The 20,268-nt window shown below is 37.5% G+C and overlaps 1 long non-coding RNA gene across 1 annotated transcript in view; it reads left to right on the forward strand.

Annotated features, from left to right (window-relative positions):
• Positions 1-1,022: 1,022 nt before the first annotated feature.
• Positions 1,023-20,268, forward strand: part of LOC134369384 (uncharacterized) — a 138,737-nt gene continuing 119,491 nt past the window's right edge. The window contains exon 1 of the long non-coding RNA XR_010022617.1: positions 1,023-1,129. This is a non-coding gene — a long non-coding RNA (uncharacterized LOC134369384). The remainder of the gene's footprint in view (positions 1,130-20,268) is intronic.

Raw genomic sequence — 20,268 nt, forward strand, 5'->3', positions numbered from 1 at the left:
ACAAGATGCTGTAGGAACATAAACAAGGAGAATTTGAACTAATTAGGGTTTCTAGGAAGGCTTTTCTGTGGAAGTTACACCCAAGCTAAGACCTAAATAAGAGTTAAGTAGCTGAAGAGAGGAGATCATAGTTTTCCAGGCAGTGGAAACAGCATGTACAAAAGTTTGATGGCCCATCCTTACTAGAGGGGCTTCTGCTCCCCTTGCCAATAAAGTTTCACAACTTGCAAGAGTCTGAAGAACTTTTTCAGTTCAAATTCTAACAAATCATGGAGTGGCTGAGAGAGTAAATTAATCAGTACAGCCTTAAACTGGGCTATGGTGGGTCAGTAATTTTGTTGTGCACTGAGACAGTGGACTCAGAAAGATGAGAGGGAAGTGTAGACAGGTGAGCTCAGTACCACACTTAGATCTGGGAGGTGGAGGCTCTGGGCCCTGTTCTTCACAAATATATAAGGATACTTTAAAATGTTTGTGGAAAAATAGAATTGGAAGATAATATAAATCTTTCCATGAAATTTATGAGGGGACCTCATACATAACACATTTAAAAAATAACTAAAATATCATAGGCCCTGCTGTCTTGAAACATTCACCCTTGTGACTAACATTCATCAGGCCCCAGGGAAAGTCTTTTCCACATCCTTTAATCTGCCTACTGGAAATAAAAGGCAATAGTTTCCGAATGCTATGAAGTACAGTTGTCTCTCACTATCCGCAGGGAGGTAGTTCCAGGACCCCCCTCAGATACCAAAATCCAGGGATCCTGAAGTCCCTTATATAAAACGAGGTACTATTTGCATATATATGACCCATGCATATCCTTCCTTATATGTTAAATCATCTCTAGGTTACTTATAATACCTAATACAATGTAAATGCTATGTAAATAGTTGTTATATTGTATTGTTTAGGGAATAATGACAAGAAAAAAGTCTGTATATGTTCAGTACGAAAGCAACTATTCTTTTTTTTCCCTGAATATTTTACACTCCATCTTGGTTGAATCCACAGATGAGAAATTCACAGATATGAAGGGCCGGTTGTATTGTGGATTATGTTACCTCCAGCATGAGAAAAGGAGAATGCTTCAGAGTCCAGGGAGGACTTAAATGGCAGAAGCACTTAGGTAAGAGAAAAGATAAATTAATTAACTTGTCAAATCCTTCTTATAATATGAATGCAATAGGTATTTGCATAATGAAGTTTCATTTCCCTCTGGTGCTGAGCATCCATTTTCTTGTTTCTCTTTATATAAACCCATTTATGGCTCTGGAATTACTCCAGATATGCTCGGTATTTGCAGTTGTTGGATATACTAGCTTAGGAATGTTTTGCAATATTAAACAATTCATATTACTCTTAAATTTGTATGCATCTATGTCTAGATGTAATATGCTTAAAGTGTAATACCAGTTTTTAATACTGGCAACTAGATGGACATTGAATGCTAGAAATGCAAATAGTTTTATTTTTATAAAAATGTTTATAGATTAATTAAATTTTTAAAACTAAAATTAAAATTACAGCATTATTTAATTTTTCTTTATAAATTGATATTTATTATAGTTTGTATTTTGCCTATTTATTTTAATAGCTTTACATATCTTAGAAGAGAAATAACTGTTAATAAATGAAAAGCTCTTATTTTTCTGCATTTTAAATTTATTTGCATTTTAAAATAAAATATATTCAAAATTTCTACCCTTTGTACAGCTACTTTTTACTTTTTAATATTTTAGATCATTGAGAATAAGGGCCAGTGAGGAAATATAAAGTTGTGATAGAAATAGAGAATTTAAAATCATAATTCAGAAAAGAATAAAAAGGTGGAAAGAAAAAAGAAACAAAATTTTCAAAGAAAGGAACCATTTAAGTGAAAAACAAAAATCTGTAAACAATAAAAGTAAACAGATTTCTGTCGAGCATGACCCTCATAGAATTTGCAAACAAGATCATAACTTTTTATTTAGTAAAGATTTAACTACTGATCAAAATGATGCAAATGAAGAATATTATTCTCATCAAATTCACAATTTCAATGAGTCAGACAAAAAACTTTTGCAACTTTATGTTCTTTATTAAATGAAGATTTAAGTACTGATCAAAACCATGAGAATGAAAAAGATAATTTTGTATCAATTTTACAACCTAGAAACAAGAAAAGCAACTCTGACCTACTTGTTAGAAGATGGAGAAACTAATTGTATTACTCCATTTCTGTTGCTTATAACAAAATACACAGAACTGGGTATTTTATAAAGAAAATTAAATTTACTGCTTACAGTTTCAGAAACTGGGAAGTCCAAAGTCCACGGAACACGTCTGGTGTGGGTCTTGGTGGTGGTGACAGTGACCCAGGGGTCTCACATGGCAGAAAATGGCACAGCAGAGAGAGAGAACTTCTCATGTGCTCTTCTCTTAAAGCCCTCAGAACCACGCTCCTGACCACCATTATTAATCCGTTCACTATGGCATTGTGCTGCAATCTAACCCCCTCTTCAAGGACCCACCTTTCTTTCGTTCTTTTTTTTTTTTTCTTTTGTCTTTTTCGTGACCGGCACTCAGCCAGTGAGTGCACCCGCCATTCCTATGTAGGATCCGAACCCGCGGCGGGAGCGTCGCTGCGCTCCCAGCGCCGCACTCTCCCGAGTGCACCACGGGCTCCAAGGCCCCACCTCTCAATTACCATAGTAGGATTTCCCAGCCTCAACAGTAACAGTCCGATTTAAGCTTCAATGAGGTTGCGGGGGCGGCATCCAATCTACAGTACTAATGGTCTTGAAATTAGCAAATTGGGGAAGAAATCCTCTAGAGCATTTGACTGGATGATCTTAGAAATGGAGACACCACATCCTTCTGACAGTGTGAGAAGATTGCTATAAAACACATTTCAATTCAAATTAATGATTATAATTTTCTATTGCATAAACATGGCAGAAATTTTATATGTTATTTTATTCCAAATTCTTCCAAATAGAAAGAGATTATAGAAATTGGCTTTAATATTCTATTTAAAAAATTTGTTATCACTGCTACATGTTTCACAACCAATCTTCAAGACAGACTTCAGCCAATGAATGTATTTGTGAGAGGAAACACTTAAAATCTCAATTAAAATATCATGAAATATCCTTGGCACACAAAAAAGTGCAGATGTAATTATGAGAATTGAAAAAAGGTCAAATAGCAAACAACTGATAGTATTCAACAAATAAAAATAAATGCCAAACTAGTACATGGGCATCATGTTCTTTATAGAATTTTATATGTTCAATATTCAGCCAAGCTGAATAATGTCTTTTATGACACAACAGCACAATCAATATTTACAGAGCTTGATGGAAAATGTCTAGGATTTATCAAAATAATTTTTAAGTTTGTTGAAAGAATGACCAAAAATTTAAGGTGGATAAAAAAATAGTGAAACAAATGATTCTATAGTAAGGAGAATTCAAAGAAGAAATAAACATGTTCACATGACTATGAAGAAGAAGATTCATATAATAAAATCCCCAAAACTAATTTCTATAAAGTCTATTTTCTGGCCATTAGAGATCAAGGTATATTCTGAACCAAAGAAAGATTTGAACAAATTGAACAACATACTTCTGTTTTAAATTTTTTATAATATTCCCAAATTGAAAAAGTATGAAAGCAGAAGAGTTAAGAAATACTGAATGAATCCAGATAATGTCTTAGATCATGGAAATCACAAATAACAGCAATGTATATGATGAAATTAAAATACTTTGTAGTAGTTTTGGGGATTATAATTTATCATATGCAAACCCATTATGATGTTTGAGCATGGTATGTGAAATTAATGTTCTCTTTTGAACTAAGTATTGCTTTAAGAATTTTATTGACAATTTCAGTTGCTGCTATCTCAGCAGAGCTAAATTTCTCTAAATGCAATTAATAAAAACTATATAATAATTTTGACCCAAGAAAGGTTGTCTAATTTGACATTTTCCTGTCAGTAGAACTCAAATTATGTGAAAATCTTGATTATAGCAACATAAGTGGTAATTTTGGTGAACCAAAGCCAAGAAGAATACATTTTATAAAATAAATATATAGTATTTTATGAATTATAAATGTCTATATTACTCATCCAAATATCACTATGCATCAACACACCACTCAGATAGGTGCAATAATAATTAAATTCAGCAGTCTGTTATTTTGCTGACTTTAAGTCATATAAAACCTATATATATTCTTACACATATTTGAAAAATTTTGTTGCTATGAAGTTATTTGTCAAGATTGGATGACAGGACATATTTTAGCGAGCAATTTGTTAGCCTGATTTATAACTTATAAATATGGGCCTCCATTTGTATTCTTGCCCCAGCCCTGCAAATATTAGGGGTAGACCCTGGGGAACTGCTTCTCTGGTGCACATGGAATTTACCGGACAGCGTTCAATTGACCTGCCTATTGGACAGTGGCCTGGAGAGGCTCATCCTGATCAGCCTTGTTTAGGGTAATAATTGGTAGGATGGGATTGTGGACAGCTTGGAGTTAGGCCATAAGGACAAACAAAAAGCAACATTATTTGTAGTCCCTTGAAATGGTTTATTGCAGACAGCAGAGAGCTTAAGAACACCAAATGCCTGGTGATGAGGGTAAGGGGGAAGAAGTTACTTTTAAGTGGTACTCTTCACCACCTCTTCTCCCCTTCAACCCCATACCAATCTGGGACTTAACAGTAAAGGCAGGTGCCCGAGAGCTAGGTAATATTACCTAGCTTTAGCCATAATGCTTACAAAAACCATTTATGCACTTAATCTTGCCAGTTTGTTTCCTCACTTAGAAATTGTGTTAGAGTATTAACCTATTATATACTTTGTTGCTTTGATGGGTTGTAGATAAAAATAATTATAAAATGCTTGGCAAAAATAAAGCCCAAATGAGTGTGCCATGATAATATTTGCTATCACTCTAGCACACTGAAAACTTATTTATCATGTAGTTATGATCTTTTTATCATATTTTCACTTAGTTGTTAATATTTTTCTTGGAAATATTTATATATTGATGATCAGAAAATAATGAAATCTAAACAAACTTTCTTCAGACCTAATTATAGGCTTCCTTTCTTTTCTCAGAACATGACCAAAGGGGGGAAAAAAAAAAGGAAAAAACTCTACCTTGGACAGAAATTCATTTCCATTTATTTTCTCTCTTCAGGTCTTCCGGTTGTAATTAACATATGGTCCTTGTTTTCTATTTAATGGACCAATGAGCAAACATGTGCTTCATCTTTAGCCTGCAGAAGAAATTTATAATCTGAGGCTGTATGTCAGACTATGGCAATAGCACTGAGCTCAATTTAAAAAACTATTTCTTCTGCTCACTTGGTAGATTACACTTGGTAGTTATACTGTTTCAAACATCAAATTCATAAAGATACGTTTCCTCTCCTTATAGTTGAAGTAAACTTGCCCTGCTTTTTTTTTTTTCTATTTTCATCACCAGTCCTTAATAAAGCAAAGTAAAAAGTTAATAATGTTTGGAAAGTGTAATAAAAATCTTGTTTTTTTTTCCATTCTCAAGGGACTATGGTCTTTATCAATGTACATCACAGCAGAGGCAAATGTCTACTGTTTTTTGTTTTGTTTTTTCATCTGTATGATAGAAGCCTGTGCTAGTTATATTTTTATGTGTAACGGATTACCACAACAGTTTGTGGCTTACAACAACAAACATGTATTTTCTCATAGTTTCTGTGGATCAGGAATTTGGGAGCAGGTTAAGCTGGGGGTCTTTGGCACAGAATGTCTCATGAGTTTGCACTCAAGATACCAGCTGGGGCTGCATTCATCTGAAAGTTTGACTGGGGCTGAAGGAACTACTTCCAGTATGGCTCATTTCCATGACTGTTGGCAATTTCTCATGAGGTGGGCCTCTCTACAGGGCTAGTTGAGTGCCCTCACCATGTGATAACTGGCTTCTCTCAGAGAACATTACCTAGTCTTTGAAGTCACATACCACCACTTATGCTGTATTTTACTCGTCATATAGACCAATCTTGATATGATGTGGGAGGAGGAATCCCAGAGCGTGTGTACCAGGAGTCAGGGACACCAGGAGCCAGCTTGGAGACTGGCTGCCACAAATGGGGTTGTATGCAGAGCACTCAGCAACTAGGGTTGAAGCCAAAATGCACTCAGGAGAAGTTGTGTCATTTGAGTTCATTTTGAATATTCCTTAGTCTTTCAAGTAGACATTGGCTATCATTTGAGGCAATGACAAAAAGATGTTGAACTTGGGAGCCAGAAACATCAGTTCAAATTTTAGCTCCTGACTCTACCCTTGGAAGAGCATGATCCAAATCTGACTATCGCAGTTTGTTTTTCCTTAAAATAGAGGAATCAATACACACCTGTCCATGTTTAGTAGATGCAAGAGAAAAGCCTTAGTTCTAAGTATAGTGCCAGGCATACAAGAGCTAAACTAATGCTTGTAAATCAGTGAATAAATGATTAATAATTTTGACTGCGGAGTGAGACTTTCGAAAGTTGGTCATTAAGTTTTTATAGTTGCAGCGATGGCTTTGCAAATTTCCTTTTCTTTTTTTTTTTCACAATTGTCCTTGCCTGGATTCGTTTATCTGGAAATGGTGGGCAACCGCAGCTGCAGACCTCAATCAGTGGTACATATGAAGCAATTCAACCTTTTCTTGTATTGACTTTTCTCTGCTTCTTCAGAGCACTTCCAGCATTGCTAGTGGCATTTCGTATGGGTCCCATGGGGTTTTTCAGCGTTTACGGTATTACACTAAACATGGTGAAAAATATGCGAGAACCGCAAGAGATCACTTTTCAACGCCATAGGCAATTTACTGGAGAGAAGAACTGCTTGCTGGGAGATGATTAGCGGTGTTTTATGTGGATACTCTGCACACTTGAACTCAAGCAATAGCAACAGAAGGTGGTTACAAAATTATTACAGTAGTACAGTATGTACTCCAGTTAACTTTATGCAGTTATGATTTAATACTGCATCTTTACTCTCGTTTACATTTCTCTACTGTGAATGGCTCCATGTACCATCTGTAAGTGCTTGTGTAAGCTTTGATATATTTTAACTCTTAAAAATAGATTTGTGTATCTCTTACATAGCAAATGATAAAATAGACTAGTGTCTACATATATTTTACATATTCATGACACACCTAACTTTTTCTAGATTTTTTTTCGTTTTTTTCTTTTCTTTATTTTTCTGATTTTTTAAAAAAATATTTCTAGGCTATAGGTTTTGTCTGCAAGTTTTTTCAAATTGTTGCAAATCTCCAAAAACTTTTCTAATATGTTTATTGGAAAAAAACTTGCATGTAAGTGGACTATTGAAGATCCAACCTGTGTTATTCAAGGGTCAACTGTACTTGCAGTTTATTCACTGTAACTTGTATGTAGAATGTGCCCACTATACTTAAGACATCTTACTATGCAGTGGCTTCCCCATAATTGCTTAGCTGCTTCAGTGTGGTGAACTAGGCAAAACATCTTTTCTCTCGCTCTGCCTTTGACAGTATCACTCCAGAAGTAACTCAAATGCCTATCACAGCCGGGCATGAAAAGCAATGAGTGTAATTAACTGGTTTAAGATGGTAAGGAAGAAGATCTCCAAGTATATTTTTCAGTGAAAAAAAGCAAGATAAAAAGCATGGTGTATAATATTTCACCTTTGTGTAAAAAAGGGGTAAATAAGACTACTGTATTAGTCCATTTCTTTTGCTTATAACAAAATACCTGGAACTGGGTGATTTATAAGTAAATAAAAAATTTACTGCTTATGGTTTCTGAGGCTGGAAAGTCCGAAGTCCAACCCATCTGGTGAGGGTTTTCATAGTGGCATCAGTGACCCAGGGGTCTCACATGGCAGAAAATGGCAGAGCAGAGAGAGAGAGCTTCTCATGTGCCCTTCTTTCAAAGCTCTCAGAACCACACCTCTGACCACCATTTTTAATCCATTCACTACAGCACGGTCCTACAGTCTAATCACCTCTTCAAGGCCCCACCTTTCAATTACTGTGATAGGATTTCCCACCCTCAACAGTTAGAGTGGGGATTTAAGCCTCAATGAGATTGAGGGGGCATCCAATCTACATCATTCCTCCCCTGACCCCCCCAAACTCATGTCCTTTTCACAAACAAATACGTTCATTTTGTCCACAAAGTCTTAATTTGTTTCAACTCAAAAGTCCAAAGATCAAAGCCCCATCTGTGAAATCAAAAACAAGTTATCTATTTCCAAGATGCAATGGTGGGACAAGCATAGGGTCCATATTCTTATTCCAAAAGGCCAAAAGAAAGGGGTAACAGGTCCAAAGCAAGTCTAAAACCCAGCAGGGCAGGGATTAAATCTCAAAGCTGGTGAATCATGTACCTTGACTCCATGTTCCACATCCTCTGGTATGGGGGTTGAGTCCCTAGGTCCTCAGGCAGCTCCACTTCTATGGCTTTCTTGGTCTCAGGTGATGTTTTAGCTCTTGTGGGCTGGTGTTGCACACTGTTAGCTGTACAATTATGGGGTATCCATGGAGGTCCTGCTTCCACAGCTCCACTTAACAAGGTGCTCGTGGTTTTATTCTACTGCAACTCTGACCCCACATTTTTGCTCAGCATTGCTCTAGTGAAGGCTCTATGCAGTGAATCCACCCTTGTGACAAATCTCTTCCTAGGTCCCCAGACTTTTCCGTACATCCTTTGAAATTGGGGTGGAGGCCCCCAAGCCTCCACAACTCTAGCATTCTGTGAGCCTGGAGACTTCATACCACATGGAAACTGGCAAGTCTTCCGGCTTATATTTTCCAAAGCTGCAGGTCCAGCCAAACCTGGGGCCAAATTAGCCACAGCTGGAGCAGCCAAAGCAGCTGGGGTGCTGGTGCTAGAAGCAGCTTCCTCAGGTGGCCCTGGGCAGTGAGCCCAAGGAGGGTGCCTGATGCCTGTTCTCCAAGACCATTCGGTCTCTCTAGGCCTCTGGGCCTGTAATGGAAGACACAGCCTCCAAGATCTCTGAAATGCCTTTAAGGTCTTTTTTCCCTTCTCTTCCCTTCCTTCTGTACTCATCTCTTTAGCAAAGGTTCCCTGGTCTGCGTTACTACATTTTTCTTCTGAAATGCTCTCTGCTTCTCTACCAAATGGCCAGGCTGCAAAATTTCTAAATCTTCATGCTCTGCTTTCTTTTAAAATTCTTTTTTCTTTTAAAATTTCTTTTTAAAAGGCTTTATGTCATGCCTTTGCTGCCATAACTCAGCGTAGGCTGTTACAAGTGGCCATACATCTTCCTTATGCTTTGCTGCTTAGAAATTTCTTCCACCAAATACCCTGGGTCAGCACTTTGAAGTTCCACATTCCATAAAATTTTGGGGCATAAACAGAATGCAGCCAAGTTCCTTCCCAGTTCATAGCAAGGGTGATCTTTGCTCCAGTTTCCAATAAACTCCTTCTTATTTCTATCTGAGATCGCTTTAGAATGGTCTTTATAGTCCATGTTTCCATAAGCATTCTGGTCACTACCATTTAACCAGTCTCTAAAACATTCCAAACTTTCCCTGGTTTTCTTGTCTTCTAAACTTTCACCAATATCTAGGCTTTTTCTAGCCTGTTCCTTCAAATTCTTCCAGTCTTTCCTCAACACCCAGTTCCAAAGCTGCTTCCACATTTTCATGTATTTGTGATAAGCAACACCCCACTTTTCTGGCATCAACTTATTAGTTCATTTCTGTTGCTTATAACGAAATACCTGAAACTGGGTGATTTATATGAAAACAAAATTTATTGCTTACAGTTTCAGAGATTGGGAAGTCCAAAGTCCAGGGAACACATTTGTTGAGTCTTCTTTGGTGGATTTACAGCAATGCAGGGGTCTTACCTGGCAGAAAATGGTGGAGGAGAGGGAGACTAACCTCTCACATGCTCTTCTTTTAAAGCCCTCAGAACCACAGCCATGACCACCATTTTTAACCCATTCGCTATGGCATGGTACTATAATCTATCAACTTCAAGACCCTACCTATCAATTACCATAATAGGATTTCCCACTCTCAAAAGTTACAGTGGGGATTTAAGCCTCAATGAGGTTGTTGGGTGGGTAGACATCTAATCTACAGCAACTGTCAATGCATATTTTCTTAAAATCTGCCTAAAAAGACTCTAGAAGAATACACAGGAAACTAATAAAAGGGATTATTTTGAGAGAAGTTGGGGAAGATGGGGAGATAAGACACAGAATTTGGAGTGAGACTTTTCACTGCACAGTATAGCATTTTTAAAAAGATTTTGAACAGGGCCGGCCCCGTGGCGCACTTGGGAGAGTGCAGCGCTTGGGAGTGCAGCGGCACTCCCGCCGCCGCGGGTTCGGATCCTATATAGGGATGGCCGGTGCACTCACTGGCTGAGCATGGTGCGGGCGACACCAAGCCAAGGGTTGTGATCCCCTTACCGGTCACAAAAAGACACACACACACACACACACACACACACAAAAGATTTTGAACAGAATGAATTTATTACCTTTTAAACAAAACAAAATAAAATATAACAATATGTACGCTGAACCAGGCAAAACTGTGGGCTGAATTTGGCCAGTGAACTACCATTTGAGTTCTCTTTTTTACACAAACCCCTAAACTGAAGTCACTGAAGTATGAACTATTAATTAATTCATTCAGTAAACATTTTTGGAATGCCTCCTAAGGTCTAGTCTACATGTTCAGGTTCCAGGACACTATCTCTGGCCTCAAGGAGCCTCTGTCTGTAGACCCCAGTGGCCCTACTTGGTGAATATTTAAGAGGAAATTTCTTTTTATTCCTTTGGTGAGTTGAAGTAATTAATAAGTGTTTTAAAGTTGAATCCCTAGTGAATAGGTAAGATTTGCTTGCAGATTAGTGGTACATGTTTGTATACACACAATTAATGTTTAAGACCATACAAATGTTTTGATCTTAACTATTGTGAAATAAACCCTTCTTAGTCTTTTTTATTGTATTTATTTGTTAGCAAAATACTTTGTTCATTATCCCAAGGTAAACATAAACCCATGCCAAGTCAAACTATTGCAAATTCTAGATAAAATAGTAACTTAAATATACTTGTAAACAAAATGTCTGAGAGAAAACTATTTTCAATGACAGACAGGAAATATGAATAAGGAAAAGAGGGGGAATCAGGAATAAAATAGAAATCCAATCTACCTTCCCTTGAAGAAAAAAAATAGATATGACATAGTCTCCTTAAATCTAGTAATCTAATCTTGACACTAATAATCTTCTCTCTTCTGGAGATGTATTATGGCTTCTTTCCCCACCTCTTTCCTCACCACCAACAACCAATTAACTCCCAGAAATGTATAGTGCATGTACAAAAGCAATTACTTCTCTCCTCTGGTAGAATGAAGTCCTGTGTTCCCCAAGCTGTTGGAAATATGCCAATAGAAGTTTAGATTGGCTCAGAGGTAGAACTACATTTTCTACTATTATGTTGGGAAATATTTCAGGTTTCTGGATTCTTAAAGATTCTGCTGCCTAATAAATCTATTCAGAAGCTTACTTTGCTATGACTAATTGTTAGGCAGACAGCAGAGTTACTCAAGACAAATATTACTGGCTTTGCACTGATGTTAATATCTTTAGAAAGCCTAACAATCTGTGTGGACCAATGTTCCTGATCAGAATGTTACCTCAAAAGTTACAGAATTAAATAACTTTATTTGAGAATAAAAAGTTTCATTAACATTTTATCATATATATCTGGCCACAATAATCAACCACATTGTATATTGACAAAATAAAATAAAATTTGGAAGAAAAAAATAAATAAATATAAACAAGATTTTATAAAATTAGAATAATAATCATAAGTACTTTTCCTTACCAATTGTTAAAACATATTATAAAGTTACTGTAATCAAAATAGGATGGCATCATTATATAAAAAATTGATTAAATTGGTAATACAGATAGAGAATCCAGAAATAGATGCATATTTATGTGTATATATATATATGCATACGTATGGTGTACATATATGTGTGTGTGTGTGTGTATGGGGTCTTAAAAAAGTTCATAAAAAGATCTGTATTATCTTTTAATTCCATTTTTCCATGAACTACCTTCATATATATATATATATATATATATTAGAATTTATTTTATTAAAAAGTTTATATTTAAAAAAAAAAAAAAAAAACCCAAAACATTTTATCTTATATATCTGGCCAAATGATTTATTCTGGGCAATGAATCATGAAATCCACCATTATATGTGTTTAATAAAACTTGTTCTAGGTTGAGATTTAATGCCATGTTTAGTTGATTTTTTGCATCTGTTTCACTTATCTTTTGATACATTGCAGACCACCCCAAAATTCAGGGCTTAAAACAATTCATTGCTGTTGCTTGTGGTTCTTGAGGTTGCCTGTGCTCAACTGAGCTTGGCGTTCTTGCTTGAGACCTCTCATATGGTTGCAGTCAGATGATGGCTGGGGCTAGCATAATCTGAAGGACTAATTGAGTTGGATATCTAAGGTGGCTTCTTGACTCAAGTATTTATTTGGCTCCTCAGCTGGAATGGTTGGAAGAAGTAGAGGCTGGTATCTCTTTCTCTGTCCACATGGCCAATTTGGGATTCCTCACAGCATTACAGTTGAACTACAGGGTAGTTAGAGTTCTTACGTGGGGGCTGTCTCCCCCGGAGGATGAGACCCTAGCAGAAGCTGCAAGGCTGTTTATAACCTAGTTTAGGAGATCATGCATTGTTACTTTTGTTGCATTCTATTGATCATACAGAGGAATCATCTGAAAGAGCTCGAAGCTGGAACAATTTGAGCAATGATGACAAAAAATAGTGTTGGATTATAACCAAAGTATAAGATAGGGATCTATGCACTCATGCTAAATAAATACATGATGGAATAAGTAGACAAATGGGTGAGAATAGGCAAACATCCCATGAAGAATTCAAATAATTTGTATAGATACTCCACCCTCAAGGAGGGGAAGCGTGGGCTGCTCATAGTGACTGACTTCTGAAGAGCACAGTGTGAAGGGAGGTTAAGAGTACTTAGCCATGTGATCAAGGTCATATCAATAGTGGTAAATCGTGTTGACAGTATGTATCCTTGATGTGATGTGATGAAAATGACACCTCTGTGGTCTCTTCCCTAAAACCTCAGTCTAATCATGAAGAAAACATCAGACAAGTTCAAATAGGGGGACATCTTACAAAATACTTGACCAGTATTCCTCAAAACTGTCAAGGTCATCAAAAATAAGAAAAGTCTGAGAAACTGTCACAGCCAAGAGGAGTCTGAGAAACTTCCACAGCCAAGAGGAACCTAAAGAAACATGGCAAGTAAATATAGTAGGGTCTGGATAGGATCCTGGAGCAGAAAAATATATTAGGCAAAAACTAAGGAAATCTGAATAAACTACTATGGACTTTAGTTAATAATAATGTATTAATATGCATTGACTAATTACAACAAATGTAGCACACAATTGTAGGATGTTAATTATAGGAGAAATTGGATTTGGTATATGGAAACTCTCTGTAGTATGGTATCATTTTTTTTCTGTGAATCTAAAACTGTTCTAAAAAGTTAGGTCTATTAAAAAAAGAAAATTGTCAGAGGACCAGCCCAAATTTGAGTTTAGGGGACTATAAAGGGTGTTAATAGCAGGAGGCGTGGTTCATTGGGGGACATCTACAATACAATAGCATCCATTCCTCTGACTTTCTTCTGAGGATCCACCTCTGTACTCCTATTCCCAGTTCACATGGCTGGAGCCTCACCCACTGGTTCTAGAGTTAGAGCCAGTGACTGACTAAGGCAATCCGTGATTTCCATCTCCCTCCCCAGATTTAGCAACTGTGGGGGTGGGGGGTGGGGTGGCCCACTTTTGCCTGAAACATTTGAGTCTGAAGTGGTATGGCTGGAATCCAGACTGCAGTCTGTGGAAGCGTGGACGGGACGTAAGCAGTGGACAAGGGCTCGAATTGTCCTCTGTTCTTTCAGGGAGCTTGGCTATGAGGGGGAAAGAGAGAAATAGGAACGGTCAAGTTTTGTTTGTTGGTTTTAAAGCAGTGAACCACTTGGATGTGCGGGAAAGTAGCCAAACTAGAGAGAGAAAGAATTCCGAAGTATGAGGGAGGGGGTGGAATTTGCCAGCACAGGTGAAGGAATTAGCCAGAAACCAGAAAAGGGAGGCCACTTCCTCTGGAATGAGAGGAAAGCTGGCACTGATGGGTGCAGATAAAAATAGACAAAAGTGTGGGTTGGAGTGGGGGTGTGTGGCCAGATGTTGAGGAAGTTCACGCTGATCATCGCAGCAGTCTGAAGAGGTGAATGGAGAGAATGGCAGGCCATAGGCAAGAGGCTTAGGGAGAATAGGCATGGTTTTGTTCAGCTGTTTGGGCAACCGGTTGCTAGGAAGTGGGCTTAGAAAGGGGTTGTTGAGTGCTCCGGTCCCTGCCGGGGTTAAAGAGGGTGCTTGGCTGGGTTTCTTCCACCAGAGTTCCCTGCTGCAGCCGCAGGACTGAGGGGCAGGATGGCTGATAGGAGCGAGCTGGAAGACAGGGGAGACCAGAGGGCAAGGGCCGAGGGTGCAGAGGTGCTGACTGGGAAGTGTTAATATCAGTTTAGGTCAGCAGTTAAAATTCTCTTTGAGGTTTTTTCTGATAGGAATAAAGTATTGAAATCAAACTGTTCATAAATTTGTCTTTCAAATAAAAGTATCTTTAAAATCCTGTCAGGAGGTAGGCAAGGTAAGCAGCCAGACTGGGGTTGGAAATAATAGGATAGTTCTGGAAGGGGCCAGTTGTGCCAATAAATGTTTGCTGCCAAGTGCTCCTTTTTAACGAAGTACCTGTCCCTTTTATGGGCTCCCTCCCTAGGGTGCCTATATCTGTCTGTGGGGGAGGGAGAGGTGGAAAGAAATTAAGCCTTTTGGGGGAACCCATCAATGAATGACTCTTGGGGGTGATGGGGTTAGTGTGATGGCAGCCAGATTTCTTGCCAGAAATCGACCACCCCCGTGCAATAAAAATGTCAGGAAGTGTTCATAGTACCACTGTTCTTAATAGCCCCAAATTAGAAACACACAAAATGGTGGTGCTGATAACACCAAGGCCACGGGTTCAGATCCCGATATAGGGATGGCCGGTTTGCTCGCTTGGGAGAGCGTGATGCTGACAACACCAAGTCAAGGGTTAAGATCCCCTTACCGGTCATCTTTAAAAAAAAAAAAGAAACACACAAAATGCCAACTATAGGAGAATGGATAAATACATTATGGTTAATTTTCACAGTGGAATATTGTGATGAGTGAAAGTACAGATGCACACAACAATCAGATGAATCTTTGTCACAAAATATTAAGTGAAAAAATAAAATTCCAGAAAACTATATACAGTACCATACCATTTTTGTAATATTCAAAAACAAAGGAATAATTAATACAAAGTTCAGGATAGTGGTTACCCCCAAGGCGGGGAGTGTGGAGGGAACACAGAGAACATCACAGGGAAGAGTATGTAAGTATTTATAAGTTTTTGTTAATGCCATTGCTTGAGTTATATGGTGTGATTGTGGTTGTCTATATATTATTGAAAATAAAATGAAGAGGGTGATGCATCAAATGATGGAGCTAACACATTAGAGACCAAAGAAATATGCATTTCAAGCAAAATGACATTGTGGACAACAAATGTGACCATCACATGGGTTCTGGCAGCAAGCCCAGCTCTTCTCATGGGTGAGGTAAAGTGAGAAGACTCTTCCTACAGGGTTTGTTTTCTGGTTTTATGGATAGACTATAAACAATCAAAGAATTTCAGAAAGTGATAAGTGCCATGAAAAACAAAATAAAACAAAGCAAAACAGAACAATATCTTCTTGAGTCAATGTGTAGAGATAGATCTAAGATAAGTGCCCAGGCACAGATTAGTTGGATGGAAGAGCACATACATTTAAATTTTTGGTAGATACTCCCAAATTACTCTCCAAAAGAGGTTGTACTAATTTTCAGAAACTTGTTTCTCCATCCTTGCCAACACTAGTGATTATCAATCTTTTGGCTTAGCCAACTGTCAATAATTTGTATGTCATTTTTGCTTCAAACAATCACTTTTTAGATGAGTTTTTGGTGTGGGCGTCATTAATGAATTGGAGACTCTTGGTGTGCATATTTCTGTTCCATTATTGGTGAAAGAATGATTGTAGTTGTATGTGCCTAAAGCTTTTTAGGAACAAACGTGCTCTATGATTATATCTATTACTCTTGATTCATTTGGTCAGGAAGTAGCCCTTACCTAAAACATGCAGAAGAAGGAGAGGGGAGAGGTAGGATATTTACTTGGTGCTTTTATGTGCCAGGTAGTGGGCTAGGTGCCTTCAAATGTCCTCTTATTGAATTTATTCTTCACAGCAGCCCTTGCAAGTAGTCTGGAGATTAAGAGAATTGAAGATTTTGCTTAGTCATACAGTTGGAAGGCAATTCAGCCATTATTTGAAACCCCAAAGCTCATGATCTCATTTCAAATATTTTTTTCCCTTAAACTTAACAGAAGACAGCACCCTTTCAAGGATTTGGTCTTTTAATGGTTTATTCCAGTGGTTCTCAATATAGGCTGTACATACACTGGAATCTCCTGATGCCTGCCTCCTACTCTCAGAGATTCTGATGGAATTGGTCTGGGGTGCTGCCTGGACATTAGGATTTTTAAAAGTTCCTGGGGGATTTTAATGTTTAGCAAGGTTGAGAGCCACTGGTCTAATTCAATGATCTCTAGGCTTCTTTTTAGTGACACTCTTTTGTCACCTTATCTTCTAAAAGTTTTGTGATTTTTTTTCCTCTTGGTTTATTTTAAGACTTTTGGAAAAATTCCATGATAGACTTTTGGATAATTGCAGATATCCTGGTACAAGATGGGTAGAAAGACTGCATTACTAAATTCAAGTCGGGAATTGCTGAGCTAACGATTTCCCAGATCTTTATTTCGCAATTTTTACAATTAGTAAACCAACTTCAGTCTGACATAAGCAGCCTTCTTGTAGAAGAGGATGAGCAAGATATTACTATCATTATGTTTTTTCACAAATACATTTTCATCTGTTACTGAATATGAAATAGGGCAGGACAGGGAGCTCAAAAAAGAAAGTATGTCAGTTGTAATAAATGAAATCTTCTTCAAATGTTACTCAGTTTTTCTGGGAGTAGTTAGCCACTGTCCTATAAAAGTAGAGTACCTTCTGGTTGTCTACCACATACATATGATGAACTTCGCTGGTAAAAACATTTCTGTCATCTATGACATCAAGGTGCCTCTCCCACCTCCAATGCAGCTTTAGAAAAACTAGACACAGTTATTTTGGCAGCTCAAAGGGAGGATTCCTCTTATCTATTCCATTGTGGTTTATTCTTAATGTTTTGATCTTTGACATTATTTGTTGGTACAGTGTGAGCAGCACGGTATGGGCAACAGTTATGGGAGAGCCGTAGTAGAGACCTTGTTTCCCCTTTCCAAAGCACTTATTATTATTGTTTTGTTTTATTATTGCTGTTAATATTTTAACTTATAGGTTTTTCCAAAGCAGTTCAATGTAACTTTGATTAAGAGATCCTATCCACTTCTGCGTGTCCTGGGAACTTTTGCCTCTCCTTGCAGTCTTCCTTTCTATAGCCTCATTCATCATGGTCTAGTCCTGAGTTCAGCTTTGCAGAAACCACACACCAGGACAGGGACCAGGGTCATGACACGGGAAAAGCCACACTTAGTAAACCTGACTTTTAATTCCATAGCAGTGATTTCCTGTGAAATTTTGGTTTACTCTCTGTTAAAATTTTCTTATCCACAAAATGGAGATAATAATTTTTAACCTCTCCAATTAAAATGAGGAACAAACGATATTGCTGTATGTGAAAACACTTTGAAATATATTAAGTGCGGTGTAGTTCAATATTATTTATTTTGACTGAATCCATCTTCCTTCTAATACCTACAAACTTAGTAAAATAAACCAAGGACCATCCTAAAGCTGCACTGGAGTGTATGAAGAGTGTGTGAGATTGGAGGTGGAAGGCCTGATGTGATCGGGGCAAATAATTTCATTTCGGCCTCAATTTCCATCTTTAAAAAGAGGATAATGGAAGCCATCTCAGAGGGTGGATGGATTAAATACTGTCATGAATATGAAAGTACTTTGTGAATAGCAAAGCACCTCACAAACAGTAGCTAATTTTTCATTTGAATTTGGATGCATCTTCATCCTTGAAGCCATTGAGATCTGCCTTTCAAGCCCTGCATCTTTCTCCTGAGTGCCAAGGCTCAGAATCTTGGTGCTGCTTCCAGAATTTCCCCTCTCTCCCATTTTGCTGCTCCTTTATGGTCTTCTCACCTGGACATCTTTACCTTCTGACCTTTCTCTCTTTTACTTTCTTTACTCCCACCCCTCCCCCAAATTATACTGACATTTTCCTTCCGTAGGTTTTATTTTCTTAATTATGTAATTACACTTCTATTAACACAGGTTAAGATAACTTTAGCTTTTATGGATATGTGGATGGTGTTTTAGGTGACTAGTTAATTTCTTGAACTAATCCAAAATAAGTGCTCCTAGATGGCCATGACCCAGAGTACTGGAACCTAAAGGATGATGAATGTAAATATTTCAGGCCTGTGTTAGATTTGAGGTGAATGTTTAAGGACAGGTGTGCTTTTTGTTATTGAAAGTATACCTTCTAGTCAGCTCCACACTTTGCTAAACTCTAATGCTGCTCCTGGATTGCAAACAAACAAATCAAAAAGCCACATTTTTTTTTTCTTTTTTGGATTTGGATGAAAAGTTACTTAATAATATCTTTATTATGTTTTCATTAATTTTAATAATATCAGATAATATAATATATTTTAATTACTTTTGCTAAACTTTGGTTCAAATGCAAGATGATTAACTTTTTAAATATCATATGAATGAATCCTCTGAAACACATATGTAACATGACATCCATGTTCTTAAAAAAAAAGCCCCAGACAGTTCTGTTCCTATTTTAATATTATCCTACAAAGTTTTCTACCAAACCAAATACACACACACACACACACACACACACACACACACACACACACACACACACACACCTGCAATATCCTGTTTTTGTTGTTGTTTTTTAAAAGCTTCATTTTTGGGGGGATATTGTTTTAAGCACAGAGTTCCCCAAATCAGCTTACTTCCTTCTAGTCATATATGCCTAACATAGAGCAGTTGATTTTTGAAACTTTTCTGTGAACTCACAGAAAAAAATAAAAACAAGTAAGAAAACAACCAACCAAACATCTCTGATTGTCTCATATATTTTTCTTTCTGCGAGTTATCTTTTGCTTTCTTCCAGGAGTTTTATTAAGTCATAAATTTCAGTAACAAACAGATCTTGCATAACCATTTTGTATAACAACAACAACAACAAAATGTTGCTTCTCTTGGATAACTAGTGACTTTTAAGGCATTGTTAATAAAAACAATGTCCCCTTCCTTGGGGCTATGAGAAGGTTTGGGCTGAAAAGAACTGAGGGACTATTTAGCCCCAACTCCTGTATTTATTCCCAGATGTAGGAACTGGCTTTAAGGAGGTAACAATTTACTTAAATTCACACAGACGAGTCACTTTATTGGGGAGTTCTTGAGAAAGTATGGATTGGTGGCATAACTAGATATTTGACTAGAAATGTCTTAGTTATATTGGTTTGTTAATGAGCCGTATGCCACTTTATCTTTCAGATGTGATTTATCCATGCTTCTGTTTTCTTGGCAAGTTAGAATAATAAAAGCAGGATTCCTGCCCTATTGCCGAGCTGGAGAATGTTTTACATTTAATATAGGTATTCAAGGGAGAGGCAGGGAAAAAAGCAGCCTCTGTTTTGAAATTTATTTCTTCCCTGGCTTGGAGTGGTCTTGGTTCTTATTTCCTAGCCTTAGGGAAAAAAAAAAAAAGATTTTAAAATTTGTGTGTGGGGAGACTCGGTACTATCTCTACTTGGCAAGGGACCTAAAGAAGGTGCCCAGCCTTGGCTTGGACACTTTCAGGCAGGGCCATCACTGCTGGCTTTATTGTCGATAGCTCTGTTTGAAGTTTTTCACTATACTGAGTTGAAATCTGCTTCCTGTAATTTCTACCCACAGAGCCTACTCCTCTGAAGAAACTCGGACCCAGTATGTTCAATTGACTCCCTTCCTCTCACGGTGGCTCACCCTTT

The sequence above is a fragment of the Cynocephalus volans genome, chromosome 2 (assembly GCF_027409185.1).
Source record: "Cynocephalus volans isolate mCynVol1 chromosome 2, mCynVol1.pri, whole genome shotgun sequence".
NCBI lineage: Eukaryota > Metazoa > Chordata > Mammalia > Dermoptera > Cynocephalidae > Cynocephalus > Cynocephalus volans.